The following is a 6,000-nucleotide window of genomic DNA, read 5'->3' on the forward strand; positions in this document are numbered from 1 at the left end:
ATAACAGAAAGAAAACAGGAAAGTCCACAAATATGTAGAAATTAAACAGTGCACTGATAACTTATGGGTCAAAGAAGAAAATGTGAGGAAGTTTCAGACCTATATGGAGACAAATGAAAACAACGCAGTGAAAGCAGTAGGAAGAGGGAAGTTTATAGCAATAGACGCTTAGCTGAAAAAAGAAAAAGGTCGCAAATCAACAATCCAACATTGCACTTCTAGGAACTAGAAAAAGAAAAACAACCTAAACCCAAAGTCAGCAGAATCAAGAAAATCGTAAAGATTAGAGCTAAAGGAAATAAAGTACAAAATAAAACATGAGAAAAAAATTACTAAAAGTTTTTCAAAAAGATCTAAAAAAAATTAACAAACCCATAGCTAGACTTAGAAAAAAAGAGAGAGGGCTCAAATAGCTAAAATTAGAAATGAGAAAGGAGACATCGCCACTGATGTCACAGAAATAAAAAAGATTAAAAGTGACCATCATGAATAGTTATACAGTAATGAGTTGTATAACCTGGAAGAGATTGATAAATTCTCAAGAGTGTACAACTTACCAAGACTGAATCATGAAGAAATAAACAGTTTGAACTGGGTAGACATTGAAACAGTAAAAAACTAGATGGTGTCACTGGAGAATTCTACCAAACATTTAAAAAAGTATTAACATCAATCCCCAAACTCTTCCAAAATAGAGAAGGGAAGACTCCCAAACTCATTCTGTGAGGCCAGCATTATCCTGATAACCAATGGCAGACAAATACAAGAAGGGAAAATTAACAGGTCAATAATCCTGAGGATATAGATGCAAAAACCCCTGGAAAAAAACACCAGCAAACTGAATTCAGCAGCACATTAAAAGGCTCATACGCCATGAGCAAGTGGGAGTTCTATCTGGAATATGAGGGTGGTTCAACATATGGAAATCACCACATTAACAAAGCCAAACACAATATCTGTTCATAATAAAAATATCCGATACATGAAGAATGGAATGAAACTATGTCATATAATAAAAGCTGTATAGGAAAAGCCCACAGCTAATACCATATTCAACAGGGAACAACTGAATCCTTTTCCTCTAAGACCAGGAACAAGACAAAGATGGCCACACTCACCAGTAGTGTTCAACAGAGCAATTGCATAAGAAAATGAAATAGAAGGCATAACTTTGGAAAAGCCGAAGTAAAATAATTTCTGTTCACAGAGGACATGATCTTATATCTAGGGAACCTTAAAAATTCTGGAAAAAAAAAACAAAACCCCTGTCAGAACTAAGAAATGAATTCAGCAAAGTTTCAGGATACAAAGTTGACACTAAAAAACTGATTTGGCCTTTCTGCACACTAACAGTGCCCAGTCCAAAAAGGAAGTTAAGAAAACAATTCCATGTCCTATAGCATCAAAAAGGATAAAATGCTTAGGAATACACTTAACCAAGGGAGTGAAAGACGGTATACACTCCAAACTACAAAATGTTGTTCTTTTTTTTAAAAAAAGAAGGTGAAATGAATTGAAAGACATTCCACGCTTGTGGATAGGAAGACTTAATATTGTTACAATGTCATGTTCAAAGCAATCTACAGATTCAAGGCAACTCCTATCAAGATTCCAATGGCATATTTTTTTTGCACAATTAGGAAAAAAACTGTAAAATTCATCTGGAGTCTCAAGGGACCTCAAGTAGCCTAAACAATATTGAAAAAGAAGAACAAAATCGGAAGCTTCATACTCCTTGATTTCAACATACACTTGAAAGCAACAGTAATTAAGATAATGTGGTACTGACATAAAGATAGATGTGGAGATCAATTAAACAGAATGGAAAGCCCGGAAATAAACCTCGGCATATGTGGCCAAATGATTTTTAACAAGTGTGCTAAGACTACACAAGTGGGAGAGAATAGTCTCTCCAACGAGTGATATTAGGAAAACTGAATAGGTGCGTGCAAAAGAAGGAGGGTGGAGTCACTTTACACTCTATATAAAAATTAACTCAAAATGGATTAAAGACCTAAGTGTAAGACTTTATTAAACTTCTAGGACAAAACAGAAGGGCAAAGCCTTAAACGATAATTTCTTGGATACGACACCCAAAGCACGGACAACAAAATAACAGAATCACTGACAAAATATCAAAATCAAATGGAACCCCAACAAACGTAAAAACGTCTGCAGAGTAAGGAAAACAACTACCAGAGTGCAGGGAGGGGGTTGGGGTGCTTCCACTTAAGGGCACAATGTAGGGGTGTATGGCACACCTTTGGGGTGCGGGACACAGCTGCAAGAGGGACTCTACCTAACAAATTCAAATATTGTGACCTGGTTATTTGTACCCTCATGATAAGGTGAAAAAAAAAAAACAAACAATAACAACAACGACAAAAGACAAACACGAGTGCAAAGGAAACCTAAGGAAGAAAATAACTGAAAATCTTATATTTGATAAGGGGCTAATGTTCAGAATATGTAACAAGTGGGAGGTTAGGGACCCGAAGATGAAAGATTATTTCAGGGTATGAAACCAAAGGAAAATGGAGTCCTTGTTCTGGTGGTCAACATGGTCTTTATTTCACCTGGGTGCAGGTTGGGTGAAATCGCTGATCAGGAAAGAATTCCACACATGGGCTCTACTAAAAATAGAAAAACTCTACTCTACTAAAGAGTAGATGGGGAGTATGGTGGATGGGGATTTAAAGGGTCAGAGGGGCAGGGGTTGGTACTTTTATTACTTCCTGGGTGGGACATGCACTCAGTTCTTCCTGGGTGAGTCAACCTATCAACAAGCTTCTAAAACTCAGCAACTAAAACCAAATAACCAGATTAAAAACTGGGCTAAGGAGTTGAGTAGAAGAGGCATCTCTCCTAAGGAGATTTACAGATGACCAACAAACACGTGAAAAGATGCTCAGCAGTACTAACCATCAGGGAAACGCAAATCAAAACCACAGTGAGATACCGCTTCACACCCATCAGGACGGCCACTGTCAAAGAGTAAGAAATAAAGTGGTGTTGGTGGGGCTGTAACCTGGCGTAATCATATGGAAAACAGTGCAGAGGCTCCTCAAGAATTAGGAATAGAACTGCCATGCAGTACAGCAATTCCACTGTGGGTATGCGTCCAGAAGAATTCAAAGCAAGATCTCAGGGAGGTCTGTAACTGTCAGGGAAGCTCCGTCAGCCGCCTGATTACATGACACCTGGTCACTCCCTTCCCCTGCTCTGGACCCAACGAAACTAGGTCTTTGTCTCTCTTCTACTTCACTTCATGAACAGAGGAATTCTGGTGTTCAGTGAAGGTCATTCCATGTCCAACATAGTAGGCACCCCCGGAAGAGGGGAGGAGCCATGAGAGGAAATAAAAATGCTCTGGGATGCAGATGGGTTCCTGGATCCTTTACTCATCTCTATCTTAATTACCTGGATCTCAGAAATAATAGATCATATTGTTCTTCTTTCAAGGTGATCCTGGAGCAGAGAAATGATTTTGTGTCACTTTTTAAATATTTGATCTGCATATATGAAGAAGGCAAGCTGAGGACTGAACGATGGTAAAGCGGAGGAAGCCCAGTGCCCTCTCCCCCATTGTCCTGAGCAATTCCGCTCTGATCCCCAAGCTGCATATTCTACCAAGCCAAATAAAAGCTCTGTGAATACGACCCGCGCTGCTCAGAAGGCAGTTTGGTCTCACACTGATTTGATTATGCCCCTGCAGGGGAGGCAGGTGCTCTTTCAATGTTCCAGAGTCTTAGCAGTTGATTAATGTATTTTTTCCAATGATAAAGAGCACTTTCTCTAAGAACAATGGTAATGAATAGTTTCTGTCTTTCTGTATATTTGGTGCCAGTTTATAGCAGGAATCAGCCAACTAATAGCCACCAGCCAAATCCAACCTGCAGCCTGCATTTATATCGCCTGTGAGCTGTGAACAATTTTTTAACCCTTTTAAAAGTTTACAAAAAACACAGAGAAGAATATGCAACCTACAAAGCCTAAACGATTTACCATCTGGCCCTTTACAGGAAAACGTACTGACCCCTGATTTAGAGCCCTTCTGGACGGGCTCATTTGGCTACTACCTGACTGATTCCCTCAAGGTAATTCTTCTTGGCTTCACCATGAAGACTAGTTAAGAGTCATTTCACACCTAGGTCACACGTCTGTCCTCTACCATAGCCCAGGGATATGCAGATAAATGTTCAACAACCAGTTCCCAGCTCAACAATAGCCCCAGTTTGTAGCATCTACCAATTTCTGTGGTGTAAATAACTCCCCTCCTTGGCTGATTTTAGATCACCAATATGGTGCTATGGAATACAGAATTGGGAAGAGATGCAAATGATCAGATCATGCTAGACGTACAGGTCGACTGCAGTATACCATTACCAAAAGTTTTAAGGCATCTGGCCTAATAGAACAAGTATCATCATCACCTTGTTAAACATTTATAAGTTCAAACCCAATCTTCACCACTTAATGAGTTGATTGACTTTCTGTAAGTCACTTAACTTCAATAAGGCTTTCTTAAAATCTGTAAATCTGAGATACTGTCACATACCTTTCTGTGACAAGAATTTGGGAACAGTAAGTGAAAATACTACACAGTTCCTGGTGCAAACCCTCCCCCTTTCCCTCCACTGGCCCTAGAGCAGGCTGGAGGAGGTTTCTATTTAATTTCCCTTCTCTTTCTTCTTCCTGACAGCTCTCTCTTTGGAAGCCAGGACTGGATGTGGGCCCAGTGGATCCGCCCTCTGGTTCTGTTGTGACGGGTGAGGGTGACCAGGACGGTTTGGTCCCAGGAAAAGTTTGAGGTCTGAGAGGGTTGGCTGAGGCCTTAGGAGCAGGGCAAAAATGAAAGGAATAAATTGGACAGGCTGTCGTGAGGCTAAGTTTGTTAAAGGAGAAATGTTCCTTAGATTCCTCTTTACTGAAAACATGGGATGCACAGTTGACACACAGTCAACTCCCCAAGGCTAGCGAATATCATTGGCATCTCTGGACTGTGTTTGTCATTCTCGTCTATCTCTTGTCAGTAGTTCTCCACTTTCTGTTCCTGCACCTCTGCCAACTCCCTTGATTTCTACCACAGGTGCACTGAGGCTGCGCTTCTCTAACAGTGGGATCCAGGTGGGGCACAATTCCGACAAGAAGCAGCCGCGGGTTATATAGAGAGAGTTACAAACTCACCAAGGTAGATGACCCTGTAGAGACAGGATAGAATATATCATTAAATGAGATCTATTATTGAAATCAATTGCATCTGTTTCTTTATCCTTTTTTAATACAGGTCCTAGAAAATTTTATACTACTTGTCTGGCTCCCATTTTTATTTTTAATGCATCCATGTCCAAGGGCAGTTGAGCTCATGATTTAGTACTGAGGCCACTCTCAGGGAGAGTGATTTGTGATTTGTTTAAACACTAAAGTGTGTTCCTTGCCATTCCATTATGGTCTTGCTCCAAGGGATCATGAGTTGTGTTGTGAGCTACACAGAACAAAAAAGGCTGATTGAAGTAAAAGGAGGGAGGGAAGGAGAGAGGGAGGGAAGGAGGGAGGGAAGGAAGACAGAAGGAAGAAAGGAAGCAAAGTTATAGATTAAAAAAGAAATCCTGCAAACTAACACGTTCCTTTTGGAAAGATCTTTGGGGAACACTTAGAGATCTAAAAATAGACCTGCCATTCGATCCTACAATTCCTCTACTAGGTATATATCCAGAAGACCAAAAATCACATTATAACGAAGATATATGTACCAGAATGTTTATTGCAGCACAATTCATAATTGCTAAGTCATGGAAGAAGCCCAAGTGCCCGTCGACTCATGAATGAATCAATAAATTGTGGTATATGTACACCATGGAATATTATGCAGCCTTAAAGAAAGATGGAGACTTTACCTCTTACATATTTACATGGATGGAGCTGAAACATATTCTTCTTAGCAAAGTATCTCAAGAATGGAAGAAAAAGTATGCAATATACTCAGTCTTACTATAAAAC

Source organism: Otolemur garnettii, unplaced genomic scaffold (assembly GCF_000181295.1).
Source record: "Otolemur garnettii isolate 467f Iridium unplaced genomic scaffold, OtoGar3 scaffold00086, whole genome shotgun sequence".
Taxonomy (NCBI): Eukaryota; Metazoa; Chordata; class Mammalia; order Primates; family Galagidae; genus Otolemur; species Otolemur garnettii.